Source organism: Dicentrarchus labrax, unplaced genomic scaffold (genome assembly GCF_905237075.1).
Source record: "Dicentrarchus labrax unplaced genomic scaffold, dlabrax2021, whole genome shotgun sequence".
NCBI lineage: Eukaryota > Metazoa > Chordata > Actinopteri > Moronidae > Dicentrarchus > Dicentrarchus labrax.
Window position 1 is genome coordinate 28,832,693 of NW_026136720.1, and position 25,439 is coordinate 28,858,131.

The 25,439-nt window shown below is 40.3% G+C and overlaps 1 protein-coding gene across 1 annotated transcript in view; it reads right to left on the bottom strand.

Moving 5' to 3' along the window:
* smpd3 (sphingomyelin phosphodiesterase 3) overlaps positions 1–24,950 on the bottom strand; it is an 82,624-nt gene extending 57,674 nt beyond the window's left edge. Inside the window, exon 1 of the mRNA XM_051383192.1 lies at positions 24,672–24,950. The gene's annotated coding sequence lies outside the window, so the exon portion shown is untranslated. The remainder of the gene's footprint in view (positions 1–24,671) is intronic.
* Between the last annotated feature and the right edge of the window lie 489 nt (positions 24,951–25,439).

Genomic DNA, 25,439 nt, shown 5'->3' on the forward strand with positions numbered 1-25,439 from the left:
AGTTTGCTCAATATTACATGACCACGAATCACCTCTGAAAATATCAGGCCCTCCAGGTACCACCATTATAACCAACTTTAAAATACAGTCTGTCTTCTGGGTTTGCTTTGGCATTGTGGGCTCTAATCAACCCACAGACTTTACATGTGCTGCTTTACCACCGCATGGTACGCTTCGACTTGACTCTACTGCACTTGCTCTTTATTGATTTTGCATTATGGATCATACCTGGTACTTTTTTTGGTACCACCTTTGTCGAGGTTCCAAGTGAAGCTGATACTACTGACATGAAAACACTGCAGACATGGGACATCCTGCACAAATGCTGCATTTTTAAATAGTTTTTTAAATAATTTGTTTTATTCTCGTAAAAATGTCCTGCAAAACCATGACGTGGTCAGTTGAAGAACACCATCCCTGCATATCCTTTGTTACGATGCTCAGCTCCGCCTATGTTGAGGGGGTACTGTCTAATCTAGTAAAAGAGTTCAGTCTAGACCTGCTCTATTTGAAAAGTGTCCTGAGATAACTTCTGTTATGAATTGGCGCTATACAAATAAAATTGAATTGAATTGAATAGAGGTACCAAAAGCGGGTAGATTTGAGTCGAGTCGTACCATATAGTGGAAATAATGCTATTGGGATGATATCATGCACATAAACCTTCATAGTTTTCAGGTGTTCTGTTAACAATTTTATATTATGTCTTTCTTATAATGGTGGTGTATGGGGAAAGAGCTTTTTGTGCCACAGGGGATTTTTTGTAGTTGCAGTACCCTGGTGAGCCACAGGCGTAGATTTATAGCAAGGTTGAGTGGCCGTGCTGTAAATTGCTCTCTTAAGGCATATGTCTGGAATTTTTCTCTGCCGCGTAGGTGTTCAGATTCTGCAGTATATTGTGTAAACTCTGGTACATCTCAGCCACCTCAGCAGTGGAGGATGAACTCAGTTTAGTCCATTTACTGGAGCATTTACCACTCTGGTGTCTCTGTCATATGATCAGCAGTAATGGAAGACGAGAGCAAGACTGAAATGTATCCTCTGCATTGCCGGTGTCAGACTTTCTCTTTCGTTTCAGTGTGCAGATCACCATTACATTGTTTATCATCATATTGTTTTCATTTTACTGACTTAATACTCGTGTAACTTAAAGCTGCAGTAGGTAAATTTTATGAAAATAACCTTTTGTCATATTCACTGAAACTTTCACTATATTCTGATAGTAGAACATGAGATAGATCTTCTGAGAATAAATCAGGTTCCTCTATTCTAGTGCTGCCAATGGCATTTGCTAGAATCCACTGTGCCTGAATGAAACAACCAATCATAAATGATATGATATAGTGAAAGTTTCAGCAAATTAACAAAAAGTTATTTTCATAAAACTTACCCACTCACAGTTTTCTCGGAACCTGCATCCAGTTAATTACAACAATTCATCTTAAGGGGATGATCACAGAGAAACGCGTTGTCTGCAAAACCATTGATTTCCTATGGTGGTGCACATTGCGGTTTTCTAGAGTTTTTTCGACTTTTTTTTTACTTTTTAGCAAAAGCCGCGGAGTCGCACAGCTCATCACAAACGCATAAAACAAATCCAACAGAAAAAGGCAGCAACAGAAGAATGCTGCAATCACAGAAACAAAGCAGAAGCACAAACCCACAAAACAAATGCCAAAGAAAAATGCTGCAAATTCACTCGACAGAACGGAAGTGCACCAGGCCACTAGGGGGACCCGACCTGAGGGATGGACCAGTCCTGTGGGACCAGACCCGAAAGACTTCTTCGTGTCTTCTGTTTTGTGGAGCGAATTTGCAGCATTTCTCTCTCACAGTTGTTTTGTGGTTTTGTAAGTTTTTGCTTTTGCTTTGTTTCTGTGATTGCAGCATTTTTCTGTTGCTGCGTTTCTGCTGGATTTGTTTTATGTGTTTGTGTGTTTTTGGATTTGAATCGTTTTCGTGTTTGCAGCGTTTTGCCGTTTGCGGCGCGTTTGCCCTTGTCGGCCACCGTACTGGACCCCTTTTAACTTTTATCTTTATGCTTTGTTGTTTCCAGTTTTGATGCCGTTTAAGACAATTTCACATCAGCTGCACCATTCAACTGCAATCTGCAAAACTATTCATCGTTATGGTAACTGAGCATGGTTTGTGGCTGAAAATCACTGAATTTCACTTATTTGATTACCTGTCAGATGCTTCCAGAGATTCCACAAGTGCAAATCTTCTACAGCTATATGCACAGGCAAATAGCCAGGGCATATATACAAATAGACAATAATCGTGGTTGTATAAACAGTATACTGCCAGGGAACAGGGAACAGGGAAATGGACAAATATGTTTAGAAACAACCACAAACATGAACCTCTACACATTATATACTTTCTATTTTTTTTCCCTTTTCCTTCTTACCTCCTCATCCTTCCTCTCTTCTCCTGTTCTCCCTCCGTTTTCAGTCTCATGCTACTCTGTCCTACTGAACTCTGACCCTTGTCCCCTCCCCCCATATCGGTCGAACAGCCTTTATACAAACACACACACCCGCTCATACACACAACCAATAACAGGCATGGAGACATGAAGGCAGGCAGACATGAGTTTTCACTCTCAGTACATTAAGTCATCAGCGCTTGACCGGGGCTATTAAGATACACATTATCTGTGCACATGAGTACGAACACACACACTCACATATACATCAGCCGCACTCCCACACTGTAGTCTGCTCTCTGGCCTGGCTGCAGACAGAGCTGTATGGATCAGCATTGATTTGCCCTACATTTGTTACAGCTATGTGCTGATCCACTGTCAAAACACAATCACACTCCCAGTCAGACCACGAACATGCATTTTATATCCCTTTGCCACATGGTCTGCTGCACTCTAATATTCACAAGCCACTTTTTCATCATCTATTTTGCCGACACGCTCGACGTTTCTGATGAGCCAGGACTTAAATTATGTTTGGCTTTCTGCCCAAAGAGCCACAAAAAAGAGAAACCTATGATCATGTGGCCTACATTAGACATCACCGCCTGTGGCCATTTCCCAACATGCTTCCAGTAGCGAGGTCATATTTTATTATTGTCAGATGAAAACCCTGTAGTACATCAGCTTTGCCGCAGTTCAATAATCTCGTGGGAAACTCACACTGAACAACCAGGTGTTTTTTTCAAGCTCCGCAACAGATTGCGAATGCTGAACGTTCAAGAGAAAAAGCAGAAAATGAGTTCCCACGTGTCATCGCCTGGGCGGCGAGGGGAAGTGTGTAGTTGCTGAAGCCAAACCAGCAAGCAAAGTGGTTGTCTTTGAAATTAGAAAGAAGATAAGAAGGAGTACTAACAGTAAATGGAAACGATCTGTACTAGTTGAAATTCAGTGGCTAGAGCAAGGTTGTCCTTTGTCATGACTGTCTTAGAAGTTTGTGACCAGTTCTGTGGTAATGTTTGCATTTTTCAGCCAGGGTCCGAGTCCATGCAAATTTGCAGTCATCACCTCTGTTGTAGAGATTTGGGAAACATATGAACTTCAATTTTATTGATATAATTTTAACCCATCTGCACCCAAAGAAGATATTTAGTATGACAAGGAAAACATTTGTTGTGATTGGTCTGAATACTTGATTGTTCCTTGTAGTTTCTGAGATATAGCCAGAAGCAAATGGACACACTTCCTCCATTAGTTTCAATGGCCATTAAAACCCATTCAAACTAATGAAGAATGGTACCTCAAGCGAATGTTTTCACTTGCTGTCTTTTAGCACACCACTATTACTGTTGCATGTGTGTACTGAAAATAATACAAATCCAAGTGTTTTTATCGCTTATTCAGGGTTTCCCAGACAACATTTTCACTAAAGGAAACTTAAAATGGGTTAAATGCTTGTCTCTGAGTCTGACCAAAAATGAAAATAGCAATGGCTAATCCATGGAGCTAATTTCTGTTTGCTTTTGGTCAGGCTCAGAGAAAAGTGTTAAAAATGTATTTACATATGTGAAATTGAAGATTATTTGGAAAACTTTGAGCGATTCACGCTGCTTTCCCTTAAATGCTATGTTGTTAGCAAACAATTATGAGAAGGGTTGTAACATATTGCTGTTTTCCTTTAACATAATTACAGTTTCTCATGTAAAAAAATCCCATGGTCTTCAATGACTCATCACTCTGTTTTCTGCCTCTTTTTGCGGAATTTTCTTCTCACAAAATGTTCAGTTATTGAACTGTAAAGGGAAGTGTCCCTCTGACATTAGAGAGGTAATGCTGACGTTGTCCTAACATGGAAGTGAGGAACTTGAGCAAAGGTGCAGTATTTCTGTTCCCAAAGCTTCTTAAACCACTCACTGAGAGGGTGACATAGCTACTGTATGCGCACACATGAGCACATACATACAAGAATAGAAAAATTATATTTTTAAAAAGCAGAACCAAAAACAAAAGGTCAACGTCACTTATTTAAACTGGAAGGAAACTGTAAGCATGACACACCATCGCCTTGGGGCCATATTGAGAGGATAAGGATAAGGATGTGTGTACACATTAAAGGCAAAGACATCAAACAGTTTGAACCTACACTGGAAATATAAATAACCTTAAGTGTTAGAGAAGTAATAGACTTTGTCCTGTTTGCTGTCAAGGGTTCAACAACGTTGAGCAGTGTTATTGCCTCTCTAAACTGTTTAAGCTGCTTACGAAAAACCCAATAAATCAAATCAAATCTGTACCACATTGAATTGCATAGCATCGTATTCATTTGCAGAGCATTATCATGTTAAATTGTGTTGAATCAAATCGTGTGGAATTGCACTGCATTACAATAAGATGATATATGATATTATCGCGTATACTGTGAATTTGAATTGTCTGGATAATTGTGACTTGAAAAAGCTAGCCCGCTAACGTACAGTCCTCTATTAATTTCTTAATTAGTTTTTTAATTTTGACAAGGGAGAGCCTGCATCTCTCTAAAACCACCATTTCCCATTGTATCCCCCCAAAAAGTGAATTTGGATGTGTGGAAATAATACGAATTCCAAACTAAAGAATGTGGTGGTGCCTATTTGAAGTGTCCTAGCTGTGAAGCAAGTATTTGTTTCTTAACTAAATGTAAGATAAAGTGATTCCTGTATGTTCATGATGATTATCGAGATAATATCGTGAATCAGGATTATTTTAGGCAGGATTATCGTCAACGTACTATCGCAATAGAGGTGAATCATATTTTATCATATTGGTAGTTGCTCTATATGTATCTAATGTATTGGATCATTGGCAATGTATGGAGTGATGGAGATGCACACCCCCAGTAAACAGGCAATAACTGTGTCATACCCTTTATAATATATTTTTGTTTACAGCTTCCTGCATTGCTTTTAAATGGCCTTAAAAATCTTCATTTAAAAAATACAATTATTTGGCTTTTTACAGTCTTACAGCTTTAATTTTAATTACACAACTAAACTAAAACTAAGGTTACTTTCTCCTCTTTAAACCCAGAAGTAGGACCATACAATTAAAGTAGCTCTTTACAAAGACAGACTGTCCCCACGTGTCTTCTTGATGAGTCACAGAAAAAGTGCAAATTGGGCCTCTGCTCTGATCACAGCAACTGTAGTTAGCCCTGTTGCCCTTTATTTTAAACTCACTCCTGCTGAATGGGGCTTTACCTTGTGGAGTTTACCTGTGCCTGTTGGTTTCATGCATGCATGTTATGTTTTCGGGATACCTTTTTCATCGTCCTTGAGGAAGGCCGTGGGCTCAGAACTGGACGACCTGCAGCACAATGCCGCTCCCTCCTCCCTACATGCTTCTGTTGCTGCTTGTGCTGATCTCTCCCTTGACAACCAAAGGCTCCTCCTCTAGTTATTATTTATCATACTTCTGAAAGCACTTCCTGCCTTGTGCGTCACACAGTCTGCATTATTCTGTTCCCTTACACATTCAGGTTCCTTCCTCAACCTTTAGCATGTATCTGGATTCTTCTGGACAACACCCTAAAGCTATTGGCTCAGATGAGCTCAATGCGTTTTTGAATTTTAGGCTCTCAAATAAACAATCTTCATGGTGATTTTTTTTTCTCATCGTCTTAATAAAAAAAACCTGCACAAATTTAGAATCCCTTCAGCTGAGCTATGGAGACTTTCTCACCTTGTCAAACTTTATAGATGCTCAGAGGGGTGGTGATAAAAAGAACAAATGGAAAAGGAGGGATAGAGGGAGGACATAATCGCTAAATGTAGAGGGAAGACAGGAGCAAATGACTGCTGGCTGGCTGTCGCTGTCACCGGTGTGGTGAATGTTGCTATGGAAACGGCCCAAAGTTCAGGCCACGACAAACACAGGTAGGCTGTGTTTGGGTGAGAGTGAGTGAGAGAGAGAGAAACTGAAAATGAGATGTCCTTTTAGCATCTCCATACAGTACCAATTATTTGGAAATAATTGGTACTTAACTGTTTCCTATGTGAAAACTGAACAGAAATGTACATGCAATAAAGTATTAAAGGCAGCAACAGAACCATCTCAGACAGAAATGTAAAATAAGTATGTAAAAGTATGACAAATTCAAATAATAAGATAATATGAAGAAAGAAGAATACTATACATACACACATACAGTATAAGCATAGGCTAGACAGTGCATGTTGCATTTTCTCAACCACAAGGTAACACCATGCCCTCCTGTAATCCCTGAAGACTCGTTCCTTCCATTACGCATTTTCCTTTTACACTAATTAATGTCTGTGCGCCAAATATGAAGCTTTAGCCAGGAGACGGTTAGCTTAGCTAGCCTCGCTCTATTGTTTGCCAAGAAACACTTCCAGCACGTAACTCCACCACAACTTGTCTTTCTTTACATTTCTGGCTGGATACAGACAAGGCGAACAAGATGGTGAGCTATAGAGGTGATGGTAGTAGTTTTGCACTTTGAGAGAACCAGTCGAGCTGTTTCCCCCTGCTTCTATGTCTTTATGCTGAGCTAAGATCACATCCTCCGAGCTCTAGCTCCATACTTGGTGCACAGACCTGAGAATGGTATCAGTCAAGTTAACACTCAGCAATAAAGGCTCTATAGCTACTGTAGTTTATATAACAGTTTCTACTGTATTTCAGATAACATACAAAACTCACCAGTGTGCTTCCAATTCAAGTTTGTCTGATGAAACGCCCTAGGACCTTTAGCAGTATGCAGTTTTATATGAATATTATTATTCATAATATTAATTTCATTATTCAATACAAGTAGTGACACTACTAAAATGATCTTAATCTGGTATGACTGCAGCTACAGAGCCACGCTCCCTTTAGTAATGTTAAATAACTGCTATAAAACACACAGTAAAGGCATAAGGTTTAGATTTAAAGTGTATTTTTGTCTTGAATGTTCCACTTTGTACCGTTAAAGCACTAAAGTTGTTTTATATTTCAGAGCTGGCTTTATGTGCAATACAAATTTCCCCATGGGACCAATAAAGTCATCTTGAATTATGAATCTTGGGGCACTCTGTAATCCTTGCTTTCATCCTAAATTACTTAGATTTTAAGAGCAAAGGATGTGGCAGGGAAAAAAGCAATGGCCTTAAAATAACCAATAGATAGCCAGATTTATAATTAAGAAAAAAAATATTTATTTAATCGTCTTTTTTATCAGTAATTCTCTACACTCACTATTACTACTACTCATTCATCTGGATGATCATGCTGGATCTGGGTCTTATTTCTTCCTAAGTTTAACTGAGAATACTGTTCTTTGCAATGCAATTAAGTGACATTTTAAGGAAGACTATATTACTAATGCTTATTTGTTGGAGGAAACATAGGCAGTATTTTAGAAAATAAAATAAATGCCAGTAATAATGTTATGGTACAAGAAGCTGCAGGCACTGATGGAAACCTTCTGGATCCAAGACTTTAATTGTTAGTTGGTGAAAAGTAGCACTTCAGCTAACTAACGTTTTAAATTTAAATCTTCTTACTGAGAGCATTTAACTCATTCTCGATTCACAATATTTGCAAAGCAGGTTATTACCACTGCCTAAATGAGGCATACTGTAATCAGTATTACAATAAATACAATCATTATTTTGTAATATAGTATTGTTGGCATTTAAATTCAGTTATTTTTGGCTGATTATTTATTTTACGTTCCTATCAATTTGGTTCAAGGCCTTGATACAAATCATTGATAAAAGTATGTAAAATGGTGAGCATCAATACTTCATTGTTCATTGACTTAAAAAAACTTGATTTTCCACAGATGTATTTCTTTAGAAAGACTTGAATAATTTATTTTTGTTCATAATAAATGCTTAAGAATGAACTGGCAGGGCCATGCGGGCTATGGCTGCTGATGTGTGATGTGTGTGTCAGCTTTCCTTGCTGTTACAAAAGGGTGTACCACAGGGCTCGATTACAAGGCTCTCTGTTATTTACTTAAAAGATAATAGGTTCCACAGGTAATAAAAAACACTGTCCACTATTGCGCTGATGAAGTGAATGTAGATTTTACAGGGAACTTGATGGATTCCTCATTTTCTCCTCATTGCAGGACTCACAACATCACTGTCTAGTGTTTATCAGTATGGTTCTTTAAAATAATCTGTCTGTTAACATTTCATCATTGTCATCTCTATTATTTGATAGCTACATGCTATATATCATTATTATGTATTAATTGTTATGGATATATGACCATACTTCAGCATAATCAATCAACACATTCATATTAGCATGAGTAATCTATCACAATGTAGCCTTTGAGAGATGATGAGAGAGTGGAGAACAGTGATTTTTTAATCCACAGCTGTTTTATCAATAGAACTAAAAAAACTAAAAGTTGATGCATTCAAGATGACAGTATATGCTGATTTCTGAAGCACATATTCTGTATTGTTTTTGCTTTTCTGAGACCTTCATTAAGCTACTGACAGCTTGATTAGACTGTCTGAGAGCTTAGACTCTGACAGAGCTCTTATTATCAATGACTGGAGGCTAATAATTCAACCACACAGCAATAAATATTGTTTGTGTGGGTCTGTGTGTGTGTGTGTGTGTGTGTGTGTGTGTGTGTGTGTGTGTGTGTGTGTGTGTGTGTGTGTGTGTGTGTGTGTTTATGAATTTGCCCTATTTATACATTGCTAAACCTATAATGAAATGCAGTTTTTAAAATGATGGAAACCTAGCCCACTTTTATTTTAAATCAAATCAAGTTTATGTTTAGAGAAGATGAATGTGTTAATGTGGCTTGTGGTTTGGTTTTGCTGACTTTAGTCCAATGGTTTGGATGAAGGGTTGAGATTTTCACAGTTTATGCAACATATAATCCTGTTGGCTGTGCCAGTGATTTACTGCAAGGTGCCCTGTATTTATCTTGTTCCCACATTATTGTTTACATGTGTGTGATATTAGGTGCTTGTTTCATCTGGCAGGGAGTGAGGCAGAGAACTTGTGAAGCTCACATTTGTAATCACTCAGCATTAAAAACTATGATACAGTAGCTGACTAATGACAGAAGATTTATTAGGGCCCGCGCAGTGACGCTGGGTGTGGCAAAACGGCTTGATAGCACCTTTGAAACAGCAGAACCTGCTGCACAGATATGTTCTCGGGCCCATAACCAAACCCATTAGAAAGTCGGTCATTTTGAATTAAGTTTAATTGATCGGATCAACTTCAGACCACCACAATTTGAAGTTGTTTTTCAACGTTTAGCCATGAAAAAAGGAAGTTGTGCACTGTCAACCAATCTACACTCCAAACTTCACATGCCAATATTCAGTCATAGTGCTCTCTACTGGCAACAGGAAGTAAGCCGTGTATGGAAATTCTCATCTGACTTACATGAACTTTTCATAGTATGGTCTACACGTGATGGGCTGGCACATAATGCCACCTCAATGCCTTTTTTCTAAACTTTTTCGTTTTTATTTTTTTTATTTATTGCAATGTTTTAAATTGTTTATTGTTTATTCTATATAAATTACTGATGGAGCTATGGTTCTTAGTGTTCTGTTGTTTTTGTTGTTATAACGCTGTAAAAGAACTTTGCAAACCCAACTTCAAAAGGTGCTATATGAATAAAGTTTATTTATTATTATTTAGCTGCTAAATTCTCCATTCTGTCCACCAGCTGGTTGCTAACTTTGTCTGTCTGCCATTTGTCTGTCTGAGCAGATAGTGTGCAGTAGGTTATCAGAGCCTTTTTGCCGACAGCTGTCTGCTAGAAATGATGTTGATATGAGCGGTGAGACTGAACCAAAACAGTGGAGTTGGGGCCATAAATCCAAAACAATGAGCAGAAAGAGGCTAAAACGCTACATGAAGCTAAGGGGAACAGCAGAGTTGGTCGGAGATTCTCTTTGGGTTTGTCACAACAAATGACAGCTTCAAATTACACATTTGAGCCTACGTTCATGCAGACATATTGCTTAGTGCAGCATTAAAAAAGCGTACAATTTAAAAAAAAAAATAGCCTTGTTTTGTCTGTAAGCGGACAGGCTGTGGCCAAACCACAGCTGGTCCTGTTCCAGGCCGTCTCTGTTCCTTCCGTTGGTTGCAACAGAATCTGTGCGTACCCAAACCTAATCAATGCTGCCAGCTGCATCTGTAACTCTGCATTTTGGATGTACTCAGCCATACACACACTTTGGATACACCACATGGGAGGCTGAGAATAGAAAGGGAATGAGGAGGAAGTCTAAAATCAGGTTAACACAGAGCACAGAGCCGCAGCCCACCCTGCCTCCATGTCATCTTTAACCTCAGCACCTCACTAATTACCGTACAGAGCTGCCTCTGATCCTCTCTCCCCACCCCTACCCTCTCAACCTGACACACACACACACACACACACACACACACACACACACACACACACACACACACACACACACACACACACACACACACACACACATTCATTGTGGTCAGGACATGGCCTGTAGTCCACGCAGGTAATGACAGACCATGTGTGTAGCTCCAGACGGATCCTGTGCGGTCCTCACATGTTTTGTTTGAGTTTCATCCCCGTTATCAGTGTGTGGCCGGTTTTCCATGAATTTCTAAAGCCGTATGGTTCAATTACATCGACCACATCTGACACGCACACGACTCCACCCAAAGCACCTCTTTCCGCCCTCAGACAAGAAGTAGATTACGGCCTTTGAGAGACAGAACAGGAGGGCACCTCTGGGGCAGACAGAGCGGCAACACAACTCCAGCTGCAACTAACGTGTATATCATAGAATAAAGTTGTTTCAGTTTCACAATACAAGAACTGCAAAGGAATAGAGCCAAATATCACAGTCTGAATGACTCTACAATCAGTTAACGGGGTTGATGACCGACACACACACCACACACACACACACACACACACACACACACACAATTTCCAAATATAAACCTCTGACTAGAAGATTAACTCAACCAAACCCAAATCCTCCTCTCAGCAGAGGTAAAGACAGGACCAGCGGTGAAAACATAATCTCTCCGTGTTCACACAGTCGATTCTCAATGACCTGCCAACAGCAGCAGGCAACCAACCCCCCTTCCCTTCCGCACACACCACACACACACACACACACACACACACACACACACACACACACACACACACACTTTCCACTGCACAGCTGTCCACCCTAAATGTAGCTTTAGTGAGATGCACATATTTCAACAAAATGAGTATAATCCAAAGTAAATATCGTTCAGCCAATCTCATTCGGATGGATTACAAAGAGGAACCGTTCCCTTTCCAAATCCACCCGCAAAAAAACACCCAATTTGAGCATGTTGATGCTATAATCTTGGGCAGTTCAGTTTACATTAGTGAACATAAAGTAGTCACTTAGCAAAACCAGTGGTTAAAGATTAGCATCTGTAACAAAGTCTCTTTAAAGAATCTGGTTAAGTTGGGCACTTGTGTGTTTATATGGTGAGTTATTTTGATCTAAATTCAACATTGACATTTACACTTTGGAATAGTGAATTCAAAGCAAGTACAGTTTGAATTTTCCCCCAAGGCACACTGTGTTTTAGAGAAGAGCTTCTCGTTTCTACTTAGGGATTGTACGAAAATTATTTGCGTGAGGAGAGGAGCTGAATCCTTAAACAAATTGAGACCCTCCCCACATTACAAATATTTTCAAAAGACAGATAAACGAAAACAACCAATCAGAGCCGAGAAAGACTGCAGAGTCTCATTCCCAGGTTGTCAAATACAGATGCTGTGGGTCCCTGGAAATGAGAATTAACAATCAATTATCTGTGTTAAACAGAGGAGAAGGAGCCAGAGGAACCTGATTTTTTCACAGATTATCTGTCTCATGTACGACTTTCGGGATATGTCAGCAAATATGACAAAAACTTTTTTGCTTTTTTAAAGTTACCTACTGCAGTTTTGACCAAAGACGAAAAGGATTTAAAATAGTCTACCCCAATTTCAACATTTTATAACATAATAAAACTAGAGCAAACGTTAATTAAACATACATTTTCACTACAAGTCATTAACAAATGAGGATCAGTGTATTTGTTATCCCAGTGGTTCCCAACCTGACCCCCAGCCAAAGCTTCACAGAGGCTCATGAGGCCTTCTTGATTTTAAGGGGTGTAACAAAACTTGAAAATGTACACAGTAGTAGGCATTTTGTTCATTTCTGTGACGAAAACTATGAAATGGCAAGTTTAAAGTTTAGATTATTATTTAAGATCTAAACTCTGAAGACCTGAACACAAGCTATATTTACAGAGCCTTTACTCTCTGATAAACAGCTTGGTCCTGCTTTGGAAAAGTACGAAGTTAAAACAACCAAAGAGCTGATAGAACAATGGGGAAGTATCAGGAAGAAAAACAACATGCACAAAAAAGAAGCCTAATGTATGATTGTTAAAAAAATACACAATGCAGACAGAGTTGTATTAAAAGTGCCTACAAATATATCAAGAAAACTCCTCTCTGATGCAATATTCACAAGAAAATAATCTGCTTATTGCTTGTTTTTGCACAAACTTCCTGCAGTGATTGTGTTCACTGTTTGGGTTCATTGTACAATTTATTAGTTGTTCTCAACTGTTGTTGTTGTGCATTGTATATAATATGAAATATAAAATATGTCACTTAGTGTGATAGAAAAGGGGTCCCTTAAGGAAAAAAGATTGGAACCCTAACTCTAACCCTAAACCAGTTTCATCCCACCTAATAAAATCTCAACATAAATAAGGAGTAAGGGGAAAAATAAAAAACCCTTTCCTGCTCTCCCAAACCCATTCCCATTTTCTAAACCCCTAAACACTTTTCATACAGTCCCTCACCAATGCATGTGTGTTGCCTCACAAAACAGTGAGACATTCATATAAAAGTCTGGTTTATGACATTTTCTCTGCCATGGTATCACATTTCAAAAGGTGGAGAGATTTTGGGTACAAGAGCATTTCCTGGTTTTGTACGATCAATCGCATCGATCTGCCTTCTGTTTTAACGCTGTCCCTGTCTGTGCTTTTATCAGCAGACTTTGAAGATCCTCCATCAGCAACGAGTTGAGAGTCATTGCTGATTTATGACACACATATCTTCTGTGAGAGTGTGGCAAAAATGTTTTTGGGTGTTTTTCAAAAAGTCGGCCGCAGTGGAGAAGCTCCATCTCTTCTCGGCAATAAATCAGAGATAAAAGCTGCCATGTTTTGAGTTTTAAGACTAATTTGTCCTCACTCTTCTGACAGCCTGAAAATCCCCAGAATTAAATATTTTTAAATGTTTGAAACTAGTTTACTTGTAAAAGGAACCAGTTCACACCTCCTCTGTTCTCCTTATAATTATAACATAAGGATTTATGATACAGGCTGAAAAGGAGACAATGTGTGTGTGAGTGTGAGTGTGTGTGTGTGTGTGTGTGTGTGTGTGTGTGTGTGTGTGTGTGTGTGTGTGTGTGTGTGTGTGTGTGTCTTGTGACGCATGACATGATTTATATAATCTCCTCTATGTGTCACAGAGCACAAGTGAGGTTAATGTGTATCCTCTATGTTAGTGTGTCTGTGTATGTGTTAAATCCCAGTCCCTGCAGCGGATAGTTGACCTTGCAAAGGTTATTGTCTGCCTTCTTCTCTGTTACTGTAACTCCAAACCTCCATTTATGAATGGTTATACAGTATGTATATGGAAGTGCTTTGCAGATGTGTAGCGCTCCAGTCCAGACTGCTTGTTTCCACACGCTCCTGCTCTGTGTGATCTTCACATCATTACATTTTGACAGTTGTTTTGCAGCTGCTGCCCACTGCCATGCTGGACGACTCTGACACAGGAGGAAAAGCTGGGGGAGCGACAAACCGGTGAAAACCCAAGAGAGATGGTTCATGTGGGATGATTCTATACCAGCAGCTTTAGTCGGTGAAGTACAGTGTTGGGTGTAACATGTTAGTTACACATTACTGTAATCACTTCACATTTTTCCGTAGTGCGTGTAATCAATTATCAATGGGCGACTAGAAAAAAGGATGACACAGCTTCCTTCAACTCTGACACTGAAGTCATTCAAAATTTAAATTCAGGGTCAGAGATGGAGATCCTGAACATTTCACTACAATATCCATGAAATTCAACAGTGATGGCGTCTAGTGCGCTCGTGAAGAGGCTCTTCAGCCTGCGCAGTCTTGTGCTGATTGCGAGGAGGAGCAGGTTGTCTAATAATTATAATAATAATTCTGATTAGATGGAATAATGGTTGAGAACAGTTTGTCAAATACAGCTACAAGTTTCCACATGTGCAATAACGTCAGAAGAAATGATACAGCATCTAATGTGGCATTTGTGTTCACTTCGTTGCCGTTGCTCTGCAGTGAGCGGTCAGGTAACATGAATATATTATTTACTGGAGTGATGAAGTGAGCTAGCATTGGCATTCTCAGTTGAACAGGTGCCACCCGACACAATCAATTAGCTTTTCTCAATAGCAGAGCCTCTCCAAACACAGTTAGTATGCAATTTTCATTTCTTAACCACCTACTATCCAGATGGATGTAATAATGATACAAAATGATACAAAAACATTTCTATCTGTTACATATTAATGGCCACAATAAATGTAAAGACATTTCAACAGGCTACAGTACAGAGAAATGTAACAGGGCTGCTTTTCTGTTTCACATTCCCGTTAGAAAGGACTGGACCAGGTTCAAATCTTAACCATCATTTTTCTTTGACCAAACTACATAAAATAGAACAAAAATGACATCTCATGAGAACAGGGTTTCAGGCTGTGTCCATCTATTTGGACAGTGCAATATAGAGTTTAGCAGACATCCACCCATGCTGCCATGCTGGCAGGTCCATGTGCCATGTCCAGCAAGGCAGCATGGGTGGATGTAGGGAACGAGATAGACAGATGGAGGATACATAGAAGATGGGAGGATGGCAGACACACAAGAGTGGCGGGGGCAGAGAGAGGGAGAGAGATGAGAGATGTAAAGGACACATGCCCACATGAAGGCGGGATGAGAACATGAAGCCCATACATTCTGAGGAGAAATGAAAGAGAGAAGAAGAGTGAAGAGGGTGGAGGATAGATTGGTAAGTGAATGTTGATGCAAGGTCTCGCCTCTAATCTGCTATACACGGTCTAATTAGGGCTAAAGTAGTCACATGCTGTAATCATATAGTCTATCTAAATGTATATGCTGCATGTAAAACACAGCTTACACATTCTGGCTTTGGGTAGGTGCACTCCCTGACCCTGAGCTCCATCTTATTAGGTCAGTCAGGCTCGTACTTTATCCCAAAATTTTATTTTTACAGGTGGACATTTAGGTGATGGGGCGAGTTAAAAGAAAAAACAAACACTTGGATTAGTTTGGATTTTTAAGTTACTTGCAAGGTTGGATTATCAAGCCAGCAACTTCCCAGTCTCCCAGAACTCCAGCATCCCCAGAGGATCAGTGTACTTCGCGGCCAACAGATTTTTGTTTTTAAATGAGAAAACCAACATTTTCCAGAAAAATAAAACAAAATCAGGAATCGGTAGAATCCGTTGTAAGGCTCCAATCATCCTGTGCATTAACTGGTTCAGAGGCTCCACCAATGCTACCTTGACAGTGGAATTATAGTAACAGATATCTAGCAAGGAGAAAGAGGTAGAAAATGTGTCATAAGTGGTAGTCATATACTGTCATATACCATTAAAATGTCCAGTATTTTAAGAAATACATGAGAACATCAATTTCAATCTCAATCATGACAGAGCTGGAGCCGGGACATGTTTAGCCTAGATTAGTTAGGTAGATCTACAACCAGTCAGAGCAAAGAAACGTGTGAAGTAGCACTGAGAGACGCATGCAATCAGCACTGCCTTGTTTGACAGTTTGATCTGAGTTTGGTGAGCCTGTGTGTTGTTAACCTATCAGAGTGGAAGAACGTGTGACATTTGACTTAAATCTGGACGAGTGATGCTCCTCTGTCAAACATCTTATAAAACCCGCCCCATATTAAAATAAACGGTTGTGATTGGCCTAACTGGATCCAGGACGGGTGGAATTCAGCTTGAACGTAAAAGGTGGCCAGAGGCATCGGCCAGAGCAAAGGAAACATCAGGTGCTTGGCAGAATTGTCTAGTTCCCAGGCTAATATTCAAGGATTCAAGGTTATTTTATTGTCATTTAAATTTAAAATAATATGACCTGGAAGCAGGGGCAGTTATAGTTTTAGTTGAAGGTACAGTATGTGTTAGAACTTAGTTTCTAGTTTTGGACAAGATTACGCACAATCATGGTGCATGGATGTTGAAGCAGCTTCGACTTTCTGTAATCATCCCTCCTTTTCATACTTGGAGGTTTCTACTGGGAGCCAAATTATCCGCAGAAGTCTCCACCTCTCTAGAACAAACAGACCCAGTGATTAAAACCGCCAGAAACACTGAATAAAGCAGTTCCACCTTTAAATTAAGTGTTTCTCTGACGCTGTTTGGCAGACAAAGGACTTCTTTTGCAGTGCGTACACAGCAACATGCTGACCAGATGTGGCCTTAAGTAGGCCGTCCTAACAAAACGTAGAGGATCAGGGTGACAATCCTATGAAATAGCTAATCCCAGAGGCTTTCAGTGAGTGGCTGCCTGTCTGATCTGCTCCGTGCTGGAGCTGACAGACGCCATGTCACCAATCCATGTGTGGCGTGTTTGGCAGGCAGTGAAAAACTGTCCTCTGAGAGCCTGCAACTTCAAAATATGGCAGATTTTTTCTTTCTCACCGTAAGGTGTCTTCTGGGAATCATTGGTAAACAGTTACACCTGACTTCAGAAGCTCTTCTCTGATTTGAGGATAAATTACAGACAGAGCAATAAAACAGTATTCCGTGCTATCAGTTCTCACAGTAATGGCATAGTAAGTCAGTAATGGACATTCAAGCAACGTGTCTACCTGCACACGTGTATCTTGTGTGTGTGTGTGTGTGTGTGTGTGTGTGTGTGTGTGTGTTTTTGTGTGTGCACATGCCTACTGTGTTGCTAAAAGCTTTAGTTCAACAAAGGGCCAGAGCCAGCTCTACAGCCGAGGTCACACTGGATGATATTTATACTGAAGCCAAGCTTGTCTCGACTGTCCAACCCAACTGGACTTTCAACTTTTATTTTCAAGTAACAGAATCATTTAGTATTTCTTCTGATATCCGTAAAGAATTTTCTCATCGGACATTCTCTTTTGACTGCAAAGAAAAATATGCATTGTATTTAATTCACAATTTTTTGGTGATACATAATTGATGTCACGTTTCAAGAGGAACAAAGAAGAACAAATGGCAGATACCAGCCTGCTCCATTATTAATGCGGTCTTATGGAGCAAATGCATAATTTGAAAGCAACTATTTTCTAAAGGCTAAACATACAAATCCAATATTATCAGTTGTACATTACAGAGTGCAAAGCTGCTCTGTGCAAGATCTTCCTGCAGTTATATACTATCAATGTAAACTCCATGAAATAAAAATAGCAATAAACATGGACATGCTTTGTGCAGATTACTTATATTATTCTGTTCTTACACGTCAAACAGTAACCTTTGCTGCCACAAGAAGATAGCTAGCATTCAGACATACGTAGTATGTTCACTGGGAGCCCGCAGTCCAGCAGAGTCAGCTAATAGGGCCGCTATAGCTCCATGGCAGGGGGACGTAACAGACACTCTACGCTATTGGCTACCACAACAAGTTTTACAGGAAATACATGAATATGCTTCCAGTTTCACAGGGACTTTCTACATACCTGGCTACTCAGCTAAAATATGGCAGCAATAAGGATGACATTGATGCAGCTGTGCAAGTTGTTCCAAGTGGCCTTGCAGAAACAACAACTCTTAGATTGACATATTTCTGACATATTTTTTCATATATTGACCAATGAGAGAAATGTTACAATTAGCAACTGCTAAGTCCGGCTCAGGGTTAGGGTTAGGGAAGCAAAATAAAGTGGTAAAGTAGTCCCACTAACAGGCTAAAGCCTTGTATTTTGATTTTTTATCCAATTATAAATTAAACACAGTGCTATTTTGTAGTACAATATTCTCTTACTATTGAGAAAGTATCTGTCCTGGTGCCACTAAAGTCTGTTTTAGTAGAGAGTCAGCCTTGGCAGCCGCATTTCACACCCTGTTTGTATCTTCAAGGTTTCAAATTAACAGCATAAACCCACAGGTATCACACATCCTTCAAGGTTTGCAGTGGCTGATTCAAAAGACAGCAGGCCTCCACTCAGATGTCCCCAACAACTCTCTCATCTCTGCTGTAGACCACTCGCCGCTCCACTGGCCAACAACATGAGGACAGATATAGATTTCAGCTTTAAAATAAGATTTGGAAAAAAAAAAAGTGAATTTGCTGCAGTCTGAACTACCCCTGTGTGGTTACAGGCTTCCTGACTATGGATCTAAGCAGGAAACCCAGCCCTCCCATTGCTGCCAGTGGTTGTGACAATATACTCTATTCATGCCCATATGAGAGCACTAAGTGGAGGAGGGGAGTGGAAATAATAGAGATGCAGTAGAGTGTGAAGTCTCCCAGTGTATATGTAAAGAAAAATCCTGCCTTTGTATCCCTGTTTAGTATCATGAAAAGGCAGAAGAGTGGTAGGGGGATTGCTCATCACATGGCTTGACATGCAATCTACTAATGTGGAGCAGAGGTTGGAAAATGTGGGGTAACAGGCCACCGAGTCTTTGAGGATCTATGGGAGTCCTTTGGGGGGTTCAGAGGAGTTCCCAGCCAAAGGACGAATGTTGATTGAATTCTACTGCATTACTACATATTAACCCAATTAGATAAAGAATAAAAATGATAACTGTGATCTGAAGTGTCACTGTTATGACCAGGTATGTGAATTTCAGCTGGCCCACAGCAATGAGCCCTCCCCAGATCTTTTTTTTTTTTTACTTGTATCAATGCATGTGTGTGCTGTCCCTCTCCTATGTAACATGATTATTTCTGGCCTCTATGGGCCCTCCTAGCGCCTTATCCTTTAGAAAGCTTTCTCCTTTTCCCCCATTATGGAGTACACAGTCTAAATAGCGATGCCAAGTCCTACCTTATGTATAGTTTTGAGTTGGCGGGGAACCAAAGCTGATATGAAAAGGAATAAAGCACCACAATGGATATCTGGGAAGGTTATGTGGTGTCTTTGAGCCTAACAAGATGACAACCTTGCCAAAAGCAATTACATCATCACTGAAATAAGGCAAGTTGACTTTTGTGGTTTTAAGTGAAATGTCTTGCCAACTATTGGATAGATAGAAATGTCATGTTCACCTAAGACAACACATTCTCACTCCCACCTCGTCAAATACCGCTGTTTGATCAGTGGACCTCCGCTTCAAAATATGACAGTGCAGGTGTCCCTCATGCGCATGACTTCGCGGTGAAGTTAGATTTAGAAAAACATTGTTAGTTACATTACGTACCTGACATCACTTAAGTACATGAATAAAATGTAACTTGCGTAATGTACGTATTTTAATAAAACTTTAATTGCCTCCTGTTTTAGAATCCTGTGTTTGTTTGAGATGGATTTTCTTGCTCTTTATACTATGTCACCTAACTTAAAGGGTGGACATGTCCACAAATGACAGTAGAGGGATATCTACAATGTAATATTTTGAAGGGGAGGGCCACTGAGCAGGGGGCAGTATTGGATGACTTGGGAGTGACACCGGGTTGCCTAAAGATGAATTAAAACAACTTTGGTGATCCCCTGACTTTTCACATGTCAAAATTTACATTTGTTCAACAAGCATTTTAGCTTTGTCATTTTAAGTATGTTAGCATTTAGCTAACTCATAGGTAAATCTTTAGCTTATCACAGTGTTTTCAACTGACCGAACAATGTTGAAGTCAATGACACAAAATAACACTGCAAAAACAGCCCTTCTAGAAACAAGCCAAATATTCTTAAATATAATCAAATCTTCTTGTATTAAGCAAAAACATTAATGGATCAAGCCAATTTTGCTGAGCTAGAATTATTATTTTATAAAACAAGTCTTTCAATTAGACACAATTTCTTCAAACAGCAGAATAAAAAGAAGTGTCTTTATCTTAAATGGAGGCACCAGAAGCATTTTTATTAAAACAATGAAAAACTAACCAACACTGGGACTACCTTCTCTTAAAGTGAAAGTTGTGCGAGTGGTCTTACTGTTAAAATAAAAAATAATAAAAAAATCAGCAAACCCTTGTGGTAACTTGTTACTGGTTCAATCAAGCTCAATATTAGCTGGAATGCTTTATTAAGACAAAGTTAGATATATTTTCTTAAAACCAGATTTATTTTTTTGAAAGGGTAAAAAGTGCATCTGTGAACATGAAATCTTGAGGCTTCAACTGACCAAATTATGAACCAGAATGTTCCCTGAGAGTTGTCACTTGTGGGGCAGTAGGATGCTGCAATAAGAAAAACTACAATTGTCACCACATGATGAATGGTGTCAGTATCAGCTTTGCATAAAAACTGAGCATGGTATTAACCACAGTTCCTCCATCTCATCCAGTACTGTACACAGTAAAGTATTGACGAGTATTGCTGATGTCTCTTCACCTGCACACAGGTAGAGAAACCAGATCCTGCACTATCAGGTGTCACTGAACTCCAGGACCCATCGGAGAGCCCCACCCAACCCCCCACCTGCCTGCCCTATCGACCCCCCAGCTCCACCTAACCACCTGCTCTGTCATGAACAGAAACAGTCTGGACACCCAGGGGCCCATTTGGAACATGTGGACAGAGAAGAGGGTTAGAGGGTTTACCTTTTCCCCCTCGCTGACTTTTTTTTTCCAATGACAGAAAAGGCCATTTGATGTGGGGGGGGAGTCTATGAAAAAGCCATCAGCTGGTTGCGAAAAAAATTATTTAACATTGCTGCAATTTCCACAAACAGAAGCCAGATCAATCAATCCATCAATCAATACCCAGTGCTTATCATGCGGGGGTTGGAATAAGCTTGAATAAAAACATTTACCTGCCTTCTGAGATACTGAGCGTCAAAGCGCTCAGCATCCACTGACTTTAATAAAGATAGCAGGCCTTTTATTTGAGAAATTACAGATCTAAAAAAAACACACACTTCAAAACCCACACTCAGGCACTCATTAAAGAGGTTTACATGACATTTTCAATTTAAAAATATCAAACAGAAGGTGATGATTTAACCAGTCAAACTGGCACACGAGGAGACGTCATGCAAGCCAGACTGAAAAGGTTCGTCTCCAGATTATGTTTAAAGACATATTGTGAAGCCTTCTGCCTCTTTTGGCATGGTGGTCTAAAGCCAAGAACCATAATAAATAACTCACATAATCAAACATTGTGTCTTAACTAAAGGCGCAGGATTACACTAATACAGAGATAACAGTGTACATTTGAGAAGAGCTGGTCTACAGGCATAGAACTAAATCCACAAATAGAGGAACCAAACTCACTATAAATAACAAGAAACACCTGAGTGGCACCGCTCTCCATCCACATATATTTAGACCCTGCACGAGCACTCTGAACGTATATAATGTACTTTTGAAGCCCTGTCATGATGTCAGCGATGTCACCTTTCACATATCTGCCTGTGTGCTAAAATGTCAAGATGTGTTCTCCTCAGGAAGCACAGAGAGCTGGAGCTGCAACCCCCCCGCGAGCACCCAGATGGCCTGTGTGCATCTTGTGGAAGCTGAGTGGAAAGTTCAAAAAAGACTTTGTATACGCGTTTCGCAAACACTGGATTCTCCCAGCCTCGGGAACACAACCATAATGTCTGGTTACGAACATGAAACATGGTTGTTACAGCTGCATTGCGCTCATTTTAAAAGGCTTTGTGTGATGATAAAAGTTGAATTGGTGGATGTTTTAAAATGTAGGGTTTTTTTTGACGTAGAAACAAAATAAGACATTGACATTCACTGTAAAGGGCACTTCACTGCTTTTCCATATGAAGTTCAGTTTCACAAGAAGTATTACTAGCCTGTGAAAGCAGGTGTGTAAAGCCTTTTGTGGCCATGAAGGGAGTTAAACCCGATCATGTCACAGTGATGTCCAAACACCACAAAGTAAGGAAAGAAGTTGACATTAGGGAGGCAGAGAGGGATTAAAGAAAAGAGCTGTTGAGTTGCATAATGGGTAATGTAGGATTCTAGCCGTTTTGGATTTTGACCTAACGTTGCAAAGCAGCTGGTGAGATCATGCGAGAATCTATCTTGCTTCGTGGGCGGTTCTATCAGAACTGGAGAATATTTCTTCATTGAAAGAAGAGCAAAAAACAGCACAGAAGGCTTTTCTCTTGGTTTTTACATGGTTCGTTGACATGGTTGGACATCGTTTGTTTTTTTTCCGATACCGATGCTAAAATGATACTTAAACGGTGCCTGAACTGGTACTTTTAAAAGCACAAATTGATGTTGGACAACATTAAAGAGCAGCTTTTTTTATTGCTAAGGCAAATTCAAACTTGAAAGCGAAGAATATATTAGCACTAACAACAATAAATTAGCTGGTATTCTACAAACTCCAGCTCCAAACTTCAGCAGTCCTTCTGCAGAAATATTATCATATTTGCTAACCTGAGGAAAGGCTGCTGTCATCATCATCAATGGTCTTCCCATAATAGATATACAGTACATGGCAAGTGATTATGACATGTAGTATTATCTGTACGTCCCAAGGCCGGGGCCAGGGACGCCCACTCTGTCGGCTGATGTGCCCAGTCACACAAGCGGTTGAGCACTGTGCCCCCGTGCTTTCAAGTGTATACTGTGTGTGTTAAACATTTGTTGCATGTAAAATCAGCAGTTTAGTCAGCATTTTACTTGTGTTTAAGGCAGCTACGAGCCTAGCAGTAGGCTACCTGCTGCTAGAGCCATGTAGAGAGAGTGTTATTATATCTTTAATGGAAAAAGGTTTCAAACACTGGCTCATGCTGTAGTGCCACATTACTTGATTTATGTTTGGAGGAAGCAAATCAAAGACACACTAAAAATGATTGCCAGTCGCTTCCTTTTCAGTGTACGTATATGTATAGATGAAGGGAAGAGACAGTTTTACAGCACCTGCTTGACTCCCTTTCACCACATCAGCCAAGGCAATAAAACTGAGACAAGAAAAGGAGAGGAGGAAAAGAGAGAACTGAAAAGAGAAAGGGAGAAAATAGAAGAGGTGGGAACACAAAAAAGAAGGAGGAGAGATGAGGAGAGGAGAGGAAACAAAAATGGAAACGAGAGAAAAGAGGAGGAAACAAGAGAGGAGGAGAGGAGAGGAGAGGAGAGGCCAGCCGGGCCACACCTAAATGCACTCTGGACTCAAAAAAAGAAACACCTCTCAACAGATTCACCGGCTCCTCTTCTTTCACACACAAGCTGTGATGCTGTATCAGCTATCAAGAAACACAGTAGCAGCTCGACCACTAACTGGCTAGTCCCTGCATGTCTCCTATTGTAGACCAGTAAAACCATCAAAGCCACTAAGTGTGGGCAGTGGGTCCAAAAACTGGGGGAAAAAAACCCTAGACACTACAGAATGTACTTAATTTGAGGTTACAATTATAGGCTAGAGTAGTGGTGCTGCCTGAATCAGCCCTGTGTGTGTGTGTGTGTGTGTGTGTGTGTGTGTGTGTGTGTGTGTGTGTGATAGACACAGAGAGATAGAGAGATATAGAAATAGATAGAGATAGATAGAGAGAGAGAGAGAGAGAGAGAGAGAGAGAGAAGGGGAGGGGGGTATGCTTTATTTTTTGTGTTTTTATTCAGTTGCATTGAGCGGCTGTCCTGATGTCAGGCATTCATGCAAAGAAAACAGTGTGTGTGTGTGTGTGTGTGTGTGTGTGTGTGTGTGTGTGTGTGTGTGTGAGAGAGAGAGAGAGAGAGAGAGAGAGCGCATCTCTGACCATTGGATCATGCAAATATGAGTCAAATGTTTTACCCCAGGCAGGCGCAGGGTAAGATTTAGGCGCGGCTGGAAGACTTGCCTCAGTGGACACACACTGGCTGATAATTACAGACAGCGGGGATATATCTGTAGGTACTATTACACAACCAAGAGTGGAATGATCTCACTGGGAAGAGACACATTAGAATTTATTGGCGTTTCGAACCCAGTAAAGGTGTAAAGTACCCATCCCTGCTGCTTCCCGACACACTAGACAGAGAAATAGACAGAAAAGAGGCGACTTACTTGTTGGAAATCTCTCCCACATGGGCTTCAGATGATGTGTAAACGGTGCTGGTAGTTTTTGGTTTTTTTCGTCTTCCGTATCCTGCCGTCAATGAGCGCTAATTAACGGTGTTTGCGGCGGTGAAATCCAGCGTTCACGGACCCCGGAGCTGATGGCTGCGGACCGACCGAGCGACCCGAGCGAGCGACTGGCTGGCTGGCCGACTGAGCGCAGAGGAGAGGCGAGGCGAGGAGAGTTGTCTCTTCAGCACCACGGCACTTTGAACAGCTCCTGCTGACGTCACTGCCTAGCTACGACGCCACGCCCACTTCCCTAGCGACCGCCTCCTGAGAGAGAGAGAGAGAGAGAGAGAGAGAGAGAGAGAGAGAGAGAGAGAGAGAGAGAGAGAGAGAGAGAGCGCTGAGATCCATGTAAAAAACAATACATACAGAATATCATCAGGCTAATGCTTACAGGAGAGAAAGGCAGAAACGGAATAGAATATTCATTCAGATATGTTTTCATTAGTGTATAATCACCTGCTTACCTTAGAACAGTGGTTCCCAACCTGGGGGTTAGGACCCCCACCTTGCAAGGCCTTCTTTATTTTTAGACGTGTAAGAAAACTTAAAAAATATACAAAGTAGGCCTATATCTCAGCATTTGATTCACTTCTGTGAAGAAATGTATGTAGAGGAAATTGTCTAATCTAACAATGGAAGTTAGAGACAAGAAAAAGAAGCCTATTAAGTCTGTAAGATTGTTAAAAATGATAATACAAAGAATTA